Source organism: Rattus norvegicus, chromosome 3 (genome assembly GCF_036323735.1).
Source record: "Rattus norvegicus strain BN/NHsdMcwi chromosome 3, GRCr8, whole genome shotgun sequence".
In the NCBI taxonomy this organism is placed as follows: domain Eukaryota; kingdom Metazoa; phylum Chordata; class Mammalia; order Rodentia; family Muridae; genus Rattus; species Rattus norvegicus.
Genome location: NC_086021.1, coordinates 163,193,976 through 163,215,015, shown reverse-complemented (window position 1 = coordinate 163,215,015; position 21,040 = coordinate 163,193,976). Strand labels below are relative to the sequence as shown.

Sequence of the window (21,040 nt, the reverse complement as noted above, 5' to 3'; positions counted from 1 at the left end):
ACTGCACTAGTGGGCACATCTTGTCATGTAGATCAGTATCATAGCATCTAGCAGCCAGTGCTGCGTCAACCCTTTGATTTTTTTCTTTCCCTCTCAGAAGCATCCATAGTACCTTCTGGCACTCTGTAAGTTACTCAGCATGGTGACTTTCCTGGTTCATTGAATTTCTTTTCTCTGGGTTCATCATCTTTCGTGCATGATAACTTTGTGATAGGGTCTTATCAAATATTTATGGTGCATATCTGCTCTTGTTACTGTCAACCTGTCACAATCTAGTCTCGTCATTACAGTGAAGGGAGCCTCATGTCTGAAAATGCTTCAATAAGAACCAGCTATAAAACATTTTCTTAATTAGTAATACTTGGGGTCGTACCCCTTTTTTGTGGATAGTGCCAGCCCTGGGTCGGTGGTCCTGAGTTCTATAAGAAAGTGGGGTGAGCATACCATGAGGAGTGGTCAGTAATCAGCACCCTCCATGGCCTTTGCATCAGCCCATGCCTGCAGGTAACTGCACTGTGTGAGTCCTTTCTGGACTTTGGTTGGTAATGGGCTGTCACATGAAAGTACAAGCTGAGGAAACCCTTTCCACCCACATTTGCTTTGCTCATGTGTTTTGTTGCAGCAATAGATATCCTGACTATGACAGCACCCCAGGGCAGTAGTCTGTCCAGTCTGCGTACCTCTGGGACCTCTCTGACCAGTAACTTGAGGATTGTTTTCTGCGCCAGGCCCTGAGGTTTTTTATGTAATAACTCATGTATTGGAAGTAGCACTTTTTAACCATTCAAGATATTTCTGTCCCACAGTAATTCAGAAAAATATATTTTCCAGATGGGCACAGCGTTACATGCTTTTAATGCCAGTACTTTTTGTTCTGGCTAGAGAGGTCTCTGAGTTGAGGCCCTCCTGGTCTACAAAGTGGGTTCCAGGGTAGCCAAGGCTTGTCTGACAAGAAGAATAAAGTGTCTTCTGATTAGCTTTCAAACTAGTAGATTTCCATAATGTATCTTCAGATGCCCTTGTTTGGGCTAATTTACCCCTGTTCTTTCTCTGACCTCTTACCCATTTAAACCTTTAGTGTCCTTTCACGTCAGCCATGTTCTGTTCCCATTCCCTCCCATAAGATTTCCTTCCTTACACTGCATGATCATGGATTTTCCTTGTGTTTTTTCTTTTAAACAAGATTTATTTATTTCATGCATATGAGTACACTGTAGCTGTCTTCAGACACACCAGAAGAGGGCATCAGATCCCATTACAGATGGTTGTGAGCCACCACGTGGTTGCTGGGAATTGAACCCAGGAGCCCTGGAAGAGCAGTCAGTGCTCTTAATCTTTGAGTCACCTCTCCAGACCACAGACTTTCACATAGTTCTCTAATACACTTTTCACTTTTGACAGGACATCTGACACCACTCAAGTTTCCCTTCACATCCCCATTCATACATACCTATTTGTTTATACCCTGTGGGATCCCCCTTTTGAAATTTAGAAACAAGTTTTATTTGAGACCTGAAATACATCCCTAAAATATCAACTTTTCAGAAAACTGGCTACACAGTAATGCATTGCCTCTATCATGTTAGAACGTGCATTAGACTCAAATGCAAAAAGAAGAAAAACAGGAAACAAATCACCATCCTTCAACAGTTTGAGCAAAGGTAGATGAATGCCTAAGGAACAACAAAGATGGACTTGCAGAGAATGGACTGTTTATGGATCCATCACCATAAAAAAATAAAGCACAAATAAATGGCTTTCCAGGTGTATACAGTCAGTTGAACCTTTGGCACTAGGAACCAGGGCATCTCATCACATAGCTTTAACACATATTAGAAAACTGTGTAGTGACCAAGGGATAGAACCACCAACGTTCGAGCAATGTTGTCAACTAGGCAGTAAAACGGTCTACTGAATTTCTTTTTTGTCTAATTACTGCATACACTGGTAGCAACTTTGAAATGAGGAAAGGAGCTGGGCACTTCTTTTATTTTCTGTCTAGAACAGAACAGGAAAGAAACTGAAACATAAGCCCTGTTTTACATTGACAGTTTTAAAGAACATCAATTTTACAACGAGAGAACTAAACAAGTGTTTACAGATAGCAGACAATAGTGAGGGTCAGTAGACCTCCACAGGGCTTTGTGATGGCAGTCAGCAGCAGTCACTTCGTAATCGCTGACAGTAAACAGGCAGAATTCTTTGCCAGATACTTAAGGAAATCATGCAGATAGTCCAACAATAGTGCCAGGCTTTTCTCATCAAGGTGCATATAGGCCAACACTGCCCCAATTCTCACAAATATTCTCATCAGGTGTGGCGCCCCACAGATCTGCGACATTGGCGCATCAGGGTGAGCCAGCACAATCTCAGCATACTGAGGCCTCTCAAACTTGTAGAGCAGCTGAGTGCCCAGCATCACCCTGAAATCCTGTTATCCCTCCCACAACTTCATTAACTGCATACTCGTTATTATCAACATTTCCCTGTGACTTCCTGCAATTGGCACACTCCTCAAGAATGGCATCTACATTCTTTTTAGCAGGGAGCTGGAACAGCTGCTTCTGCCTAGTAACCAAGTCTGGAAAGATGAAGTGGGAATACAGCCCTGTATTCTGCAACCAGGAAAGGTTCTGCAACCTGGGTCAGATGTCCTGATCCTTACTGTGTAGCAAACTTAGCTCTTCTGATGGTGACTTAAAACGAGAATCCAGTTCTTGCCAGCAACTGACTTGTGATCACCACTGCTCCTCCAGCCACCATAGTCCCCTGTGCCCCTTGAGTGTATTATTCTTCTCTTCAATCTGAACTGTCCCTACCAATATTCCCCGCAGGGCTGCCTCACTGGTCATAAATTCCTTTATGTGTTTTTTTAATGTAGAATGCTTTTATTTTTCCCTCATTTAATAGGTAAATTTGCTGGTTGGCATTAGTGTAATTTTGCAGTTGGGGCCTTAGAACTTGGAGTATGTCTTTCCAGGCACTTCTGGCCTTAAGTTTCTACCAGATTGTCAGGTATTATTCTCATGAGCCTGTTCTTACAAGTCATTTGACTTTTCTTGCAGCTTGAAATGCATTTTTTAATTCTGTGATTAGTGTTTTTTTTTTCTTTTTTCTTTTTTTTTTCTTTTTTCTTTTTTTCAGAGCTGGGGACCGAACCCAGGGCCTTCCGCTTGCTAGGCAAGCGCTCTACCACTGAGCTAAATCCCCAACCCCCTGTGATTAGTGTTTTAATTAGGCTATATTTAGGGGTTTCCTTTCTGGTACTGTCTGTCTGGTGTCTCATGGACCTCTTGCACATGGATAGGTGTCTCTTTTCTCTAGGCTTGGGAAGTTTTCTTCTGTGATTTCATTGAAAATCTGCTACATGCTGGGGCTGGAGAGATGGCTATGTGCTTAAGAGCACTCCCTGCTCTTGCAGAAGACTAGAATTTTGTTCCCCTCACCCACACACACCAGGCAGCTTACAGCCATCTGTAAGTGAGTTCTAGTGATCTGATGTCTCCTTGTGCCTGTTCAGGCCTCCTCATGGATGCATGCTTACATCCACATAGAAACAGTGCACAGTGGAAGGAAACCCAGAAAATAAACTTAATGAAATGTGTAAACATTCTCCACGCTCTCAGCATGTTATTCTTCCTTCCCCATGTCCATGAAGTGAAGGTCGGGTCCTTTCCTAGTGTCACAGAGCTTTCCATGTTCTATGTGTAGACGTTTTTCTGTGACCTTTACTGAGTGATCCATTCTCTTGGTGTGGATGCTCACTGGTGTTTTGTTTCGGATTCATTTCAGCCTTTTTTGTTCTTTGTTGACTTTGTTGAACTGTTCTCAGAATCCCACATCTTGGATGGACTCCCTCTTTCAGTCAGCTCTTTGTTCTCAGTCCCGTGATGGGACTTTGGTTTGTGTCAGCGGAGTTGTAATCATTCCTTTGGATTCTTTGTCTGGATGTTCCTCTAGGTCATTTTAATTTTTTTAATTAAAAAGATTTTTTTAGGGGTTGGGGATTTAGCTCAGTGGTAGAGCACTTGCCTAGGAAGCGCAAGGCCCTGGGTTCGGTCCCCAGCTCCGGAAAAAAAAAAAAAAAAGAAAAAAGATTTTTTTACACTCCAGATTTTATTCCCCTCCTGGTTCATCCTCTGACTGTTCCACATTCCATACCTCCTCCTTCCCCCCTGCATTCCCCCCAGTCTCCATGAGGATGTCACCACCTCACCCACCCCACCAGACCTCTAAACTTCCTGGAGCCTCCAGTCTCTTGAGGGTTGGGTGTATCTTCTCTGACTGAACCCAGACCCGGGAGTCCTCTGCTGTGTATGTGTTGGAGGCCTCATCTCAGCTGGTGTATGCTCTCTGGTTGGTGATCCAGTGTCTGAGAGACTTCGGGGGTCCAGGTTAATTGAGACTGCTGGTCCTCCTACAGGGTTGCCCTCCTCCTCAGCTTCCTCCAGCTTTCCCCTAATTCAAGCAGGGTGTCAGTAGCTTCTGTTTATTGGTTGGGTGCACATATCTGCATCTGACTCTTTCAGCTGCTTGTTGGGTTTTTTTTGGAGAGCATGGTAGGTTCCTTTTTGTAAATGCCCCATAGCCTCAATAATGGTGTCAGGTCTTGAGGCCTCCCATTGTGCTGGATCCCACTGAGCCTGTCACTGGACCTTCTTTCCTCAGGATCTTCTCCATTTCCATCCCTGCATTTCTTTCAGACAGGAAGAATTATGGGTTAGAGTTTTACCTGTGGGCTAGCAACCCCATCCCTCACTTGATGCCCTGTTTCTGCTGGATTCAACAAGTTTCCTCTCCACACTGTAGGGCATTTCATCTAGGGTCCCCCACTTTGAGTCCTGAGAGTCTCTCACTTCCCAGCTCTGGTATATTCTGGAGGGTCCTCCCAACCTCCTTCCTCCTGAGGTCGCCTGTTTCCGTTCTTTCTGCTGGCCCTCAGGGCTTCAGTTCTCCCCCCACCCCAATACCAGATCATGCTCCCCTCTACCCCCACCCCTATTCTGTTTTCCTCCCCTGTCCCTCCCTCTCTCCTTGTGGTTGCTTTCTTCTCCCTCCCTAGTTGGACTGAGGCATCCTCACTTGGGCCCTTCAGCTTGTTGACCTTTTTGAGTTCTGTGGACTGTACCTTGGGTATTCTGTACTTTTTTTTTGTGGCTAATATCTACTTACTAGGGAGTACATACTATGCATGTCCTTTTGGGTCTGAATTACCTCACTCAGGATCATATTTTCTAGTTCCATCCATTTGTGCCCCAAACTCAAGATGTCCTCCTTCTTAATAGTTGAGTAGTATTCCATTGTGTAAATGAACCACATTTTCTGCATCCATTCTTCTGTGTGGGACATCTGGGTTGTTTCCAGCTTCTGGCTATCACAAATAAGGCTGCTAAGAACAGAGTGGTGCACATGCCCCTGTGATATGGTGGAGTATCTTTTGAGTATATGCCCAAGAGTGGTATAGCTGGGTCTTCAAGTAGATCCATTCCAATTTTCTGAGGAACCTCCAGACTGATTTCCAGAGTGGTTGTACCAGTTTGCAATCCCACCAGCAATGGAGGAATGTTCCTCTTTCTCCACATCCTCACCAACATGTGCTGTCATCTGAGGTTTGATCTCAGCCATTCTGATTGGTGTAAGGTGGAATCTCGAGGCCCTTTTGATTTGCATTTCTCTGATCATTAAGGACTTTGAACATTTCTTTAGGTGCTTCTCAGTCATTCGAGATTCCTCTGTTGTGAATCCTCTGTTTAGTTCTATATCCCATTTTTTTATTGGGTTGTTTGTTTTTTTTCTAACTTGGAATCATTACCATGCAGTTAGAAATTTTTGGGAGGGGGAAGGTGGTTGGCGCGCACATGCGCGTGCGCCTGTGTGTATGTATTTGTGTATGTGTGTGTTTGTGTGTGTGTGTGAGAGTGTGTGTGTATGTATTTGTGTGTGTTTGTGTGTGTATGTATTTGTGTGTGTTTGTGTGTGTATGTGTGTGTTTGTGTTTGTGTGTGAGAGTGTGTGTGTGTATGTATTTGTGTGTGTTTGTGTGTGTGTGTGAGAGTGTGTGTATGTGTGTGTTTGTGTGTGTGTGTGAGAGTGTGTGTATGTATTTGTGTGTGTTTGTGTGTGTGTGTGAGAGTGTGTGTATGTGTGTGTTTGTGTGTGTGTGTGAGTGTGTGTGTATGTATTTGTGTGTGTTTGTGTGTGTATGTGTGTGTTCGTGTGTGTGTGAGAGTGTGTGTGTATGTATTTGTGTGTGTTTGACTGTGTATGTGTATGTTTGTGTGTGTGTGAGAGTGTGTGTATATGTATTTGTGTGTGTTTGTGTGTGTTTGTGTTTGTGTGTGTGTGAGTGTGTGTGTATGTATTTGTGTGTGTTTGTGTGTGTGTGAGAGTGTGTGTGTGTTTGTGTGTGTATGTGTGTGTTTGTGTGTGTGTGTGGTTTTTGTTTCTGTGCTGAGACTTGCCTATCTGAAGTAGTTGTTGATTTAGTTATTCTCTTTTTTTGGTTAAGAATTTTTTTCTTGATTTTCCTTCAGTGTAGGGTGTTTGATGTTCAGAGAGGGTCAAGACATTCTTCCACCTTTGTGACACAGGTTTTGAGACCTAATACAGTGGGACTGACTTGGTGAGGAGAGCAAGTAAGATCCCCATAGGAAGTGGGTGGCCTATGTGGTAGGAATTAGCAGGCCTATCCATAGGCATAGGGATGCAAGATCCTGGAGGAACAGGGCAATAGGGCAGGAAAGAAGGATTCTGAAGGAGTTGGGTGTAAAGTCAAATGTCATGGCAGCACAGATTGGTGAGATCCTGGAGGAAACTGTCGCTGATGGCCAGGGAAGGATTGGGCCCATTTGAGTGGCATGTGCTGGGGAAGGGTTTAGGATAAGGATATTGTAAAGAGACACTGGTGTTCCCACGGGCTAGCAAACTGAAACCAGGCACTGTTGTAGACTGGAACTGACCATGGAATCTCAGTCTGGGAACAGAAAGGCTGGAGCTTATGCCTGTCAGAGGATCGTTGTGTCCTGGGGAGGGTTTCACAGCTGGCAGCTCATCAGAGCAGCCTGCACCATGACTGCAGGGGAGACATGATGGCAGTCGGCACACCGTGACTGGGGCTGCTTAGCTGTTCATAGCTCTGGCCTCTACTTAATGAGAGCTCATGCCAGGACCTCAAAATTGGACTTGAAGGGGGACAGTGTGTCACTGTATGTTAGCATTCCTCTTAGGTTCTGCCCCACAGTTACGTGGCAACAGCCAGGTATGCCTGACTCACTATAAAAGGGGCTGTTTGCCCCCCACCTCACTCTCTCACCCTCTTACTTTATCTTCTTACTCTCTTTCCTTTCTGCTCTTCTCTCCCCATTCCTGCACTCTTTCTCTCTCCACAAGTTCAGGGCTGGCCTCTACTCTTCTACTCTCTTTCTGTCTGTCTTTGTCTGTCTCTATCTTTTTGTCTGTTTGTCTCTGCATTTCTCTGTCTCTACTCCCTCAACTCCCCTCCTCATTCCCTAAATAAACTCTATTCCGTACTAAATCTGTCATATGATCGGTACCTCAGGGGGTACCAGGATGGGCACACAGAGGCATGCCCTTCCCCTACACCATACCTCACTCTACCAAACATATTCCTCATTCTTTCCTTCTTTTTATAAAACACAACACTGTATCTCTTTGTTCTAGTTCCTAGCATAGGCATATTGATTAAAACTTTTTGTGTGTGTGTGCTTTTTGCATTCATTTGGCTTTTAATTGTCTTATTGAGAACTGGTGTCCAAATGTGGCTTGTGGCATGGGGCACAGGTGTGACCCTAAGTTCTGTAACAGTGAGGCATGAATGATGTTACTGTCTGCCTTGGGACTGGTGTGTTCTTAGTAAGTTGCTGTCTGATGGCCTGACTCTTTGCTGCCTTTTTTCTCTCTCGGTTTCTCTCAAGCTTCTGTGCCTCTCTTCTGGGCATGAGTTTTCCTTCCACTTCCAAAGAAGGCTGAAGGCTTTCCATCCCTGAAGTGTTTACCATTTTCCCCTGTTCATGATGTCACAGTGTCTGGTGCAATGACAGGGCTGAAGTAGGACATGGTTGTGTGACCCCAGGTGCCAGTTCCAGTTCCGCATGTACTGAGCAGGTGCAGTCTTCCTATTCCCCTGCCTGGCCCTTCCTGCAGCCTCAGCATGCCCACTGCAGGCCTTTCCCCGGCACACTCGTTCTTGCTCTGAACCTCAGCAGCTGCTCCCCCTCCACAGGCCCCAGTGTGGCTTGGTGAAATGTCAGATGCAAAGAAGAATGGGCAGCTGGCCGATTCTCACAGGGCATAATGACTCAGAGGGTTACCCATGATGCTCAGTAGAAGCCAGAACCCAAGTGTTCTGTTCTGGGTCTTATTTTTTCAGATATTTGAAGAACATTGAGCCATGGTTTTGGTGCCAGCTGTGCCACCTCTCAGTGATTTGACCTTTAATCTTGTCCTCAATAGTTCTTCTTTGGTTCTTTTTTTTTTTTCCGGAGCTGGGGACCGAACCTAGGGCCTTGCATCCTCAATAGTTCTTTAGAGACAAACAACTTATGGAAGAGGTGGGAGTGGCACACTGGGAGGCAGGCTGTGGTGGCTCCTGGTCTCTGATTCTCAGGAGGTGGAGCAACCATTGAATTCTGCTAATCCAGGATGCATGGAGTATGTCATTCAGGTCAGGTTTCCCATCTGGGGACAAAGGGCTGACAAAAGAAAGCCAGCTTGATTCAGACACTAAGTGATTTGACCTGCTGGTGTGCCTTTGAAGGGAGAGCCTTTGAAGGCTGTCCAAGGCTGGCCCAAGATCACAATTGCCTTTGCTAAGTAAGATAGGTGCCAACTCTTAATGGCCTCTGTGTGAAGAGATCACTATGGGCCAGCGGAGCCAAAGGTGCCCTGTTGACAGCGGAGCCAAAGGTGCATCAAGATCTCCACCTTTGATAGCTGTGCCTTTAATCACACACACAATGCACACCTGCTGGACAGCCTTATCCTTCTGTTTTCTCCTGTGCTTGTCTGTGTCTGGTCTCTTGCAAGTAGAGGCTGAGTTGGGGCTCAGTGTCATTGTTTCTGTGGTGTGATCAACTCTGATGTTTGGGAGTCACAGTACCTCTCCTGGGTACTTTGGTCTTGGAATCTTTTCAATTTGTCACTGAAGTGTCGTCTTGTCTGCAGAGGTGATGCAGTTTCATTGAGGTCTCACTTTCATTCTTTCATTCTTCTAGTACTAGGAATTGAATCTATAGTCATGTATTCCAGGTTTGTACTCAGCCACCAAGCCATAGCCCAAGACTTCTCTTTAATATGTTAGTTGTTTAGTATTTAAAAATTTTAGATTGGTATTTATTCTATGTCTGTGAGTTTTTTTTTTTTTTTTTTTGGTTCTTTTTTTCGGAGCTGGGGACCAAACCCAGGGCCTTGCGCTTCCTAGGCAAGCGCTCTACCACTGAGCTAAATCCCCAACCCCTGTTTGTGAGTTTTATGTCTGTGTATCATGTGTGTGCCTCTTGGCCCTGCAGATCAGAAGAGTGTGTTGGAGTTCCTTGAACTAAAGTTATGGATGGTTGTGAGCCACTGTGTTGTTCTGGGAATTGAACTTGAGTCTTCTGCAACAGCATCAAGTGCTTTCATCATTTCTTGCCACCTCTCTAGCCCCATAATTAAATTTTCTTTTAAAAGCTCGGTGTCATTAAACTGTGTTGTCCCCAAACTTGTGTTGTGGCTGATGACTGGTCTTCCTGCCTATACTTTCTCAGTACAGCAATTTCATCTGTGTCTCACCACACACTGCTTGCTTTGCTTCCTCTTTGAGAGTTTGAATAAATTATTCACCATGGTGTTCATCCTTCTGACTCATTTTCCAGAATGGCTGAGATTACTTGGTCTTAATGAGTTCTTGATGTATTTTGTTATCTACAAATCGTGACAATCCTCTAGCTTAGAAGAGTGCAGGATTTTTGAGTGACTTCAGCTTTTAGGACCAGATGGACCAGGACGTGATTGAGCTGCCCACAGGCTGTGTGGCCTTGGGTTGTTATCCAGCTGCTCTGTGCCTTAGTTCCTTCATCCTCCTTGGGTGTGATATCATGTCATCATGTCCTAGGACTTTCATGGATTAAACCAGATGGAGCACATCCAGCAATCAGTAGCTTGCTTGATATAGATGAGCAACTCTAATTTTCTTTCTTGTTCCCCTAAGAACTTAAAAAATTACTTTCTGTGTGTGTTTTCTTGTCTGCATGTGTGTTTGTGCACTGCATATGTGCTTGGTGCCTGTGGAGGACTGAAGAAGGCATCGTATCCCCAGAACTGAAGTCATAGATCGTTGTGAGTCACCAAGAGGATGCTGGGAATCAAACCTAGGTCCTCTGGGAGAGCAGCCAGTGCTCTTGACTGCTGAGCCACCTCGCTGGCCTCTGTAGATTTGTTCTTATCGCTCTCCTCCTTTTCTTATCCTGCCTTTGTCCTTGCATCAGCTATACTCAAGTTTCCTCTGAACCTTTTGCCAGGTTTTATTTTATATATATAGCAGTTCAGTATGTCTCTGTCTGCCAGGGTTTCCTTTGTTTGCAAATATGAAATGTGGACTGTTTCCTCCCTCAGTGCTGAGGGTCAGACCTGGGGTCTTGTGCCTGCTAGGCACATGAACTTCATCATGCTAAACTCTCAGTGTAAAACATGGCAAGATGCAGACAGAGTCTTCTTGCTATCCTCTATTTCAGCCTGTGGGCATGCTACTGGGCCAGTTCTAAAGACAGTGTGAGTAGGGCCCATGAATATAAGACCTGTAGTACAAGAAGCCTCCTGGGTTATGGATGTTCGATAGAGCCAACATGATCTGTTCCCGGGTATTGGACCTCCAAGGGTTAGAGTGTGCAGTGGCCTTCTGAGCATCTCTGCGTTCTGAGCTCAGTACATGAGTGGTCTTCTGCCTATTGTGGAGTGTTAGGGAACAGTGTGTCAAAGGAAGCCAGCCACATCTGACTTCAGGGAAGATCTCTGGGTATTCGTCCTGCTGGGTAGGTAGCACTTGAATATTGAGCTTCTTCTGGGTAGAGTGTGAGGATGACATCATGGATATTGGGACTATCCTGTGAGTCGTTTTTCTGCAGCTTCCTATGTACAGGGAAGTATCGTGTGAAGCTTACCTGGTTACTTATCCTTCACTATGGTCATCCTGGGTGTAGTCACATGGCTGCTGGATCTTCCCCGAAGTCAGTGTGGTACTTAGCTCATCTGGGTACTTGTTCTGTCCCAGGAGCTGTGTACAGAGTGCTCCTGGGTACTAGGACTTGCTAGGTCTTAGGCAGTCCAACAGAAAGTCCGTGTATATAAAAATAAACTCAAAACAACAATGCCAAGCAGCCAGAGCTTCCAGGGACTAAGCCACTACCTAAAGACTATACATGGACTGACCCTGGACTCTGACCTCATAGGTAGGAATGAATATCCTAGTAAGAGCACCAGTGGAAGGGGAAGCCCTGGGTCCTGCTAAGACTGAACCCCGAGTGAACGTGATTGTTGGGGGGAGGGCGGCAATGGGGGGAGGATGAAGAGGGGAACACCCATAAAGAAGAGGAGGGGGGAGGGGGATGTTTGCCCGGAAACTGGGAAAGGGAATAACACTCGAAATGTAAATAAGAAATACTCAAGTTAATAAAAAAAAAAAAGAAAAAAAAGAATCAACAACAACAAAAAAATAAGCTCAAACGGGATGATAGGAGGATTTCTGGTGGTTGGATAAAAGTGAGCATTCCTCAGGAACTTGTGAAATTGGTTCCTATATGCCAAAAGGAGACCTTCTTCTTAACTCTGGCAGAATGGGCATACATACGCTGTTGACATACATATGTACTTGCATATCAAAGCCCATGCCAGCTTCCTGTCTCTCTCAGTGCCTACTCACAAGAACTTACACTATTTCAAAGCACGCCCTGCCCAATGCTATCATCATAAGCCTTTGTATCTTCCCCAGCTTTCCTCTTCCCAGATCCCACTTTGTTCTCTTTACAATGGCACCCCCTGCCCCGCCCACTGCTGTTCTCCCGTCTCTCACAGATAGCCCTGGCCATGTCAACTGTTTCTCTTTATCTGTGCCCTGGATCCTTCCAGGTTCCTCTTGACATTTTCTCTATCTTATTTACAATATAAATCTTCCCTTTAGCCATATGATGGAACAGTGACATTGGCATTTTCTCTCCTGTGACCTTTACATACGAAACTGCCTTGTGATAATTGTATGGTTCCCCCGACTAACTGCCACAGGGATATCTACAGTTGCCTTGTGATAATTGTATGGTTCCCCCGGCTAACTGCCACAGGGATATCTACAGTTGCCTTGGGATAATTGTATGGTTACCCCGACTAACTGCCACAGGGATATCTACAGTTGCCTTGTGATAATTGTATGGTTACCCCGACTAACTGCCACAGGGATATCTACAGTTGCCTTGGGATAATTGTATGGTTCCCCCGACTAACTGCCACAGGGATATCTACAGTTGCCTTGGGATAATTGTATGGTTCCCCCGGCTAACTGCCACAGGGATATCTACAGTTGCCTTGGGATAATTGTATGGTTACCCCGACTAACTGCCACAGGGATATCTACAGTTGCCTTGGGATAATTGTATGGTTACCCCGGCTAACTGCCACAGGGATATCTACAGTTGCCTTGGGATAATTGTATGGTTACCCCGACTAACTGCCACAGGGATATCTACAGTTGCCTTGGGATAATTGTATGGTTACCCCGGCTAACTGCCACAGGGATATCTACAGTTGCCTTGGGATAATTGTATGGTTACCCCGACTAACTGCCACAGGGATATCTACAGTTGCCTTGTGATAATTGTATGGTTACCCCGACTAACTGCCACAGGGATATCTACAGTTGCCTTGTGATAATTGTATGGTTACCCCGACTAACTGCCACAGGGATATCTACAGTTGCCTTGGGATAATTGTATGGTTCCCCCGACTAACTGCCACAGGGATATCTACAGTTGCCTTGTGATAATTGTATGGTTACCCCGACTAACTGCCACAGGGATATCTACAGTTGCCTTGGGATAATTGTATGGTTACCCCGGCTAACTGCCACAGGGATATCTACAGTTGCCTTGGGATAATTGTATGGTTACCCCGACTAACTGCCACAGGGATATCTACAGTTCCCTTGTGATAATTGTATGGTTACCCCGACTAACTGCCACAGGGATATCTACAGTTGCCTTGTGATAATTGTATGGTTCCCCCGACTAACTGCCACAGGGATATCTACAGTTGCCTTGGGATAATTGTATGGTTCCCCCGACTAACTGCCACAGGGATATCTACAGTTGCCTTGGGATAATTGTATGGTTACCCCGACTAACTGCCACAGGGATATCTACAGTTGCCTTGGGATAATTGTATGGTTACCCCGACTAACTGCCACAGGGATATCTACAGTTGCCTTGGGATAATTGTATGGTTACCCCGGCTAACTGCCACAGGGATATCTACAGTTGCCTTGGGATAATTGTATGGTTACCCCGACTAACTGCCACAGGGATATCTACAGTTGCCTTGTGATAATTGTATGGTTACCCCGACTAACTGCCACAGGGATATCTACAGTTGCCTTGTGATAATTGTATGGTTACCCCGACTAACTGCCACAGGGATATCTACAGTTGCCTTGGGATAATTGTATGGTTCCCCCGACTAACTGCCACAGGGATATCTACAGTTGCCTTGTGATAATTGTATGGTTACCCCGACTAACTGCCACAGGGATATCTACAGTTGCCTTGGGATAATTGTATGGTTACCCCGGCTAACTGCCACAGGGATATCTACAGTTGCCTTGGGATAATTGTATGGTTACCCCGACTAACTGCCACAGGGATATCTACAGTTGCCTTGTGATAATTGTATGGTTACCCCGACTAACTGCCACAGGGATATCTACAGTTGCCTTGTGATAATTGTATGGTTACCCCGACTAACTGCCACAGGGATATCTACAGTTGCCTTGGGATAATTGTATGGTTCCCCCGGCTAACTGCCACAGGGATATCTACAGTTGCCTTGTGATAATTGTATGGTTCCCCCGGCTAACTGCCACAGGGATATCTACAGTTGCCTTGTGATAATTGTATGGTTCCCCCGACTAACTGCCACAGGGATATCTACAGTTGCCTTGTGATAATTGTATGGTTCCCCCGGCTAACTGCCACAGGGATATCTACAGTTGCCTTGTGATAATTGTATGGTTACCCCGACTAACTGCCACAGGGATATCTACAGTTGCCTTGGGATAATTGTATGGTTACCCCGACTAACTGCCACAGGGATATCTACAGTTGCCTTGGGATAATTGTATGGTTACCCCGACTAACTGCCACAGGGATATCTACAGTTGCCTTGTGATAATTGTATGGTTACCCCGACTAACTGCCACAGGGATATCTACAGTTGCCTTGGGATAATTGTATGGTTACCCCGACTAACTGCCACAGGGATATCTACAGTTGCCTTGTGATAATTGTATGGTTACCCCGACTAACTGCCACAGGGATATCTACAGTTGCCTTGTGATAATTGTATGGTTCCCCCGACTAACTGCCACAGGGATATCTACAGTTGCCTTGTGATAATTGTATGGTTCCCCCGACTAACTGCCACAGGGATATCTACAGTTGCCTTGTGATAATTGTATGGTTACCCCGACTAACTGCCACAGGGATATCTACAGTTGCCTTGTGATAATTGTATGGTTACCCCGACTAACTGCCACAGGGATATCTACAGTTGCCTTGTGATAATTGTATGGTTACCCCGACTAACTGCCACAGGGATATCTACAGTTGCCTTGGGATAATTGTATGGTTACCCCGGCTAACTGCCACAGGGATATCTACAGTTGCCTTGGGATAATTGTATGGTTCCCCCGACTAACTGCCACAGGGATATCTACAGTTGCCTTGTGATAATTGTATGGTTACCCCGACTAACTGCCACAGGGATATCTACAGTTGCCTTGTGATAATTGTATGGTTACCCCGACTAACTGCCACAGGGATATCTACAGTTGCCTTGGGATAATTGTATGGTTACCCCGACTAACTGCCACAGGGATATCTACAGTTGCCTTGGGATAATTGTATGGTTACCCCGACTAACTGCCACAGGGATATCTACAGTTGCCTTGGGATAATTGTATGGTTACCCCGACTAACTGCCACAGGGATATCTACAGTTGCCTTGGGATAATTGTATGGTTACCCCGGCTAACTGCCACAGGGATATCTACAGTTGCCTTGGGATAATTGTATGGTTACCCCGACTAACTGCCACAGGGATATCTACAGTTGCCTTGTGATAATTGTATGGTTACCCCGACTAACTGCCACAGGGATATCTACAGTTGCCTTGTGATAATTGTATGGTTACCCCGACTAACTGCCACAGGGATATCTACAGTTGCCTTGGGATAATTGTATGGTTACCCCGGCTAACTGCCACAGGGATATCTACAGTTGCCTTGTGATAATTGTATGGTTACCCCGACTAACTGCCACAGGGATATCTACAGTTGCCTTGTGATAATTGTATGGTTACCCCGACTAACTGCCACAGGGATATCTACAGTTGCCTTGGGATAATTGTATGGTTCCCCCGACTAACTGCCACAGGGATATCTACAGTTGCCTTGGGATAATTGTATGGTTCCCCCGACTAACTGCCACAGGGATATCTACAGTTGCCTTGTGATAATTGTATGGTTACCCCGACTAACTGCCACAGGGATATCTACAGTTGCCTTGTGATAATTGTATGGTTACCCCGACTAACTGCCACAGGGATATCTACAGTTGCCTTGGGATAATTGTATGGTTCCCCCGACTAACTGCCACAGGGATATCTACAGTTGCCTTGGGATAATTGTATGGTTACCCCGACTAACTGCCACAGGGATATCTACAGTTGCCTTGTGATAATTGTATGGTTACCCCGACTAACTGCCACAGGGATATCTACAGTTGCCTTGTGATAATTGTATGGTTACCCCGACTAACTGCCACAGGGATATCTACAGTTGCCTTGGGATAATTGTATGGTTACCCCGACTAACTGCCACAGGGATATCTACAGTTGCCTTGGGATAATTGTATGGTTCCCCCGACTAACTGCCACAGGGATATCTACAGTTGCCTTGTGATAATTGTATGGTTACCCCGACTAACTGCCACAGGGATATCTACAGTTGCCTTGTGATAATTGTATGGTTACCCCGACTAACTGCCACAGGGATATCTACAGTTGCCTTGGGATAATTGTATGGTTACCCCAACTAACTGCCACAGGGATATCTACAGTTGCCTTGGGATAATTGTATGGTTACCCCGACTAACTGCCACAGGGATATCTACAGTTGCCTTGGGATAATTGTATGGTTACCCCGACTAACTGCCACAGGGATATCTACAGTTGCCTTCTTTGGTTCTGGGTCTGCACTGAATTCAGCATATGGGCGTTCCCATGGCTACGGGTCCTGTCTGTGGTCTGTGCCCATACAAGGTATTGCTTCTTCCTTCGGGTCATTGTGGGGACAGTCCCTTTAGTATTGGGCCTGCATGGTAAAGTGTGTACTGGGGTCCATGCTTATTTGTGTGTATTTACCTCCTTGGAACTGGGTTTGTCCTTTAGTCAATGTGAGGGCAACTCTTGGGTATTGGGCCCACATCACGAAAAGCATGCACTCAGCTTTCTGTGTATCAGCTTGTCTTGAAGTCAGCATATGGGTTGCTTCTTGAGTACCAGGCCTTGTTGAATGACAATATGTTGCTGACCCCTGACTATGTTGTAGGGGCAACCTGTATTGGGAAGCAATGTGCTTTCAGTCTCTGGGTGCTGAGCCTGCCCTGGTAGCCACATGCATGTGGTTTTCTAGGTTCTGGATTTGTCTTTTGGTCAACAAGCATACAGCCTGTTAGATTCTGAGCCTGCCTATAGGCAGCAGTCACCCCTGGTTAATGGGCCTGTATCTGAGCAGGTTGAAGGTGTGAATCCTTTCCTTACAGCAGCATGTGAGCAGCTTCCTAGGTAATTTTGACTTTAGACCACAAATATTTTTCCTTTCCATACTCATCCGTCTTCTTGAGCTCCCGCGCATCACAGGTGCACCTGGAATTTTAGCAACACAGACGTAGCTTTTCATGGTTCCTTTTATAGTTTCCCATTAGCCAGGCATGAGGCAGACAAGAGGATGGAGGAGATGGGGCAAGACGAGGAAGGGAGGTAAAGGAAGCTGGAGCAGAACCATGTGCCTGAAGGAGCAGTAAGTAGCAAGGGATCTCCTAGCTGGGGATAGAATAGGGTAGTGGTAGACCTGTGTGGTCTAGGCATGCAGCTTATAAACATTGTAACTGAGCTGTGTGTTCTTTTTGAATGGGCTTATTAGAGTTGGAGAATTATTGCAACAAACTCATGTTCCACATGACAAGAAGTTCATCTTAGGACTTGATGAAGATGAGGCTGAATAACCAGGAAGTCAGCATCAGGAGAAAGAAGTGGTTACAAGAAACATATTAATCTGTTCTCCATCAGGATCCGCTCTGTCCTCTGTATCTGATTACACTGATGGAACACAAGTGTCATATTAAAATGTCAAGGATTTATGTGGTCTTTCATCCACTTGGACTTGAGCTTTGTACAAGGAGATAAGAATGGGTCAATTTGCATTCTTCTACATGCTGACCTCCAGTTGAACTAGCAACATTTGTTGAAAATGCTATCTTTTTTCCATTGGATAGTTTTATTTGCCAAAGATCAAGTGACTATAGGTGCATGGGTTCGTTTCTGGGTCTTCAATTCTATTCCATCGATCTACCTGTCTCTCTCTGTACCAATACCATGCAATTTTTAATCACTATTACTCTGTAATACTGCCTGAGGTCAGGGACGGTGATTCCCCCAGAAGTTCTTTTATTGTTGAGAATAGTTTTCACTATTCTGGGTTTTTTTATTTTCCAAATGAATCTGCAAATTGCTCTTTCTTTTTTTTTTGGGGGGGGGGTTCTTTTTTTTTTTCCAGAGCTGGGGACCGAACCCAGGGCCTTGCGCTTCCTAGGTAAGCGCTCTACCACTGAGCTAAATCCCCAGCCCCGAAATTGCTCTTTCTAATTCTATGAAGAATTGAGTTGGAATTTAATGGGGATTGCATTGAATCTGTAGATTGCTTTCAGCAAGATGGACCTTTTTATAATATCAATTATGCAAATCCATGAGCATGGGAGATCTTTTCATCTTCTGAGATCTTCAATTTCTTTCTTCAGAGACTTGAAGTTCTTATCATACAGATATTTCACTTGCTTGGTTAAAGTCACACTGAGGTATTTTATGTTATTTGTGACTATTGTGAAAGGCATCATTTCCCTAATTTCTTTCTCATCCTGTTTATCCTTTGAGTAAAGGAAGGCTATTGATTTGTTTGAGTTAATTTTAGATCCAGCCATTTTGCTGAAGTTGTTTATAGGAGCTCTCTGGTGGGATTTTTGGGGTCACTTAAGTATTCTATCATATCATCTGCAAATAGTGATATTGTGACTTCTTACTTTCCAATTTGTATCCCTTTGACTTCTTTTTCTTGTCTAATTGCTCTGGCTAGGACTTCAAGTACTATATTGAATAGGTAGGGAGAGATTGGGCAGCCTTGCCTAGTCTCTGATTTTAGTGGGATTGCTTCAAGTTTCTCTCCATTTAGTTTGATATTGGCTATTGGTTTGCTGTTTATTGCTTTTACTATGTTCAGGTATGGGCCTTGAATTCCTGATCTTTCCAGGACTTTTATCATGAAGGGGTGTTGAATTTTGTCAAATACTTTCTCAGCATCTAATGAAATGATCATGTGTTTTTTATCTTTCAGTTTGTTTATATAATGGATTACATTGATGGATTTCCATACAGTGAACCATCCCTGCATGCCTGGGATGAAGCCTACTTGATCATGATGGATGATCATTTTTATGTGTTCTTAGATTTGGTTTTTGAGAATTTTATTGAGTATTTTCGCCTTGATATTTACAAGGGAAATTGGTCTGAAGTTCTCTTTCTTAGTAGGGTCTTTGTGTGGTTTAGGTATAAGTGTAATTGTGGTTTCAAAGAATGAATTGGGTAGTGTTCCTTCTGTTTCTATTTTGTGGAATAGTTTGGATAGTATTGGTATTAGGTCTTCTTTGAAGGTCTGATAGAATTCTGCACTAAACCCATCTGGTCCTGGGCTTTTTTTGGTTCAGAGACTTTTAATAACTGCTTCTATTTCTTTAGGGATTATAGGACTGTTTAGATGGTTTAATCTGATCCTGATTTAACTTTGGTACCTGGTATCTGTTTAGAAAATTGTCCATTTCCTCCAGACTTTCCAATTTCTTTGAATATAGGCTTTTGTAGTAGGATCTGATATTTTTTGAATTTCCACCATTTCCATTGTTATGTCTCCCTTTTCATTTCTGATTTTGTTAATTTGGATACTGTCTCTGTGCTCTCTGGTTAGTCTGTCTATGGTTTTATCTATCTTATTGATTTTCTCAAAGAACCAGCTCCTGGTTTTGTTGAATCTTTGTATAGTTCTTTTTGTTTCTACTTGGTTGAAGCTCTGAGTTTGCTTATTTCCTGATGTCTACTCCTCTTGGGTGTATTTGTTTCTTTTTGTTTTAGAGCTTTCAGGTGTGCTGTTAAGCTGTTAGTGTATGGTCTCTCTCCAAGTTCTATTTGGAGGCACTCAGAGCTGTGAGTTTTTTCTTAGCACTGCTTTCATTGTATCTCATAAGTTTGGGTATGTTGTATCTTCATTTTCGTTAAGTTCTAAAAAGTCTTCAATTTCTTTCTTTATTTCTTCTTTGACCAAGTTGTCATCGAGTAGAGCATTGTTCAGCTTCCATGTGTATGTGGCTTTGTTGTTTTTGATGTTATTGAAGACTAGCCTTAGTCCATGGTGATCTGATAGAATGCATGGGATTATTTCAATCTTCTTGTATCTATCGAGGCCTGTTTTGTGGCCAATTATATGGTCAGTTTTGGAGAAGGTACCATGAGATGCTGAGAAGAAGGTATATTCTTTTGTTTTAGGATGACATGTTCTATAGACATCTGTTAAATCTGTTTGGTTCATAACTTCTGTTAGTTTCACTGTGCCTCTGTTTAGTTTTTGTTTCCATGATCTGTCCATTGATGAGAGTGGTGTGTTAAAGTTTCCTACAGGTGCTCTATATGGCTAGTCTTCTTTCCAGCCCCTTTATTATTTTTTAACTAACTAACTAACTAACTAACTAACTAACTAACTAATCTCTCTCTCTCTCTCTCTCTCTCTCTCTCTCTCTCTCTCTCTCTCTGTGTATGTGTGTGTGTGTGTGTGTGTGTGTGTGTGTGTGTGTGTGTGCGCGCAGGAATGCAGGTATCCCTGGAGGCTGGAGGCATTAGATCTCCTAAACCTAGAGTTACACATGATAGTGAACCCCCTGATGCGAAGACTTAGAACTAAACTTAGCCATCTTTCCATCCCCAATATATTTTATCAGTAGGAAAAAGTTTGTTTTTACCTAAAGTGTTTCAATTCAAACTAAAGACATCACAACTATCATGGCCACACCTTCTGCTCCCAATCACAATATAATTGTCCCACAAATGGAATGTCTTTTGGAAGATTTATCAATGTAATAAATAGATTTTTTTCAACAAACTTCTGGCCGCCTTGGCATGGAGACATTTGTTCTCTTCTGGGGTGGTGGCATGTCCTTCGGGTGGTCTTCCCTGCAACCCTCTGGACTCTGAGGAACACTTCTTCCTCATGGGCTCTGGACAGGAAGTGCTTTCCTGTCTGCCTCCATCACACGCCCTCCCCTGCCCCTTCCCCTGCCCCTTCACAGAGTCAGACATTCAGTTAGACCCTTATCTTCTTTTTATTACCCACTGTCCAAAGAGGAAAGGTGAAGAACTTTGAAATCTGCACTTGAAATCTGTCTGGAAGTGTTTCCTTGTTAGTTTT

The 21,040-nt window shown here is 44.2% G+C and overlaps 1 protein-coding gene and 1 pseudogene across 1 annotated transcript in view; one reads left to right on the top strand and one right to left on the bottom strand.

The window, feature by feature from the left end:
* Positions 1 to 21,040, top strand: part of Cdk5rap1 (CDK5 regulatory subunit associated protein 1) — a 143,569-nt gene that overhangs the window by 117,988 nt on the left and 4,541 nt on the right. The window lies entirely within an intron of this gene.
* Morf4l2-ps1 (mortality factor 4 like 2, pseudogene 1) lies at positions 2,070 to 2,763 on the bottom strand (annotated as a pseudogene).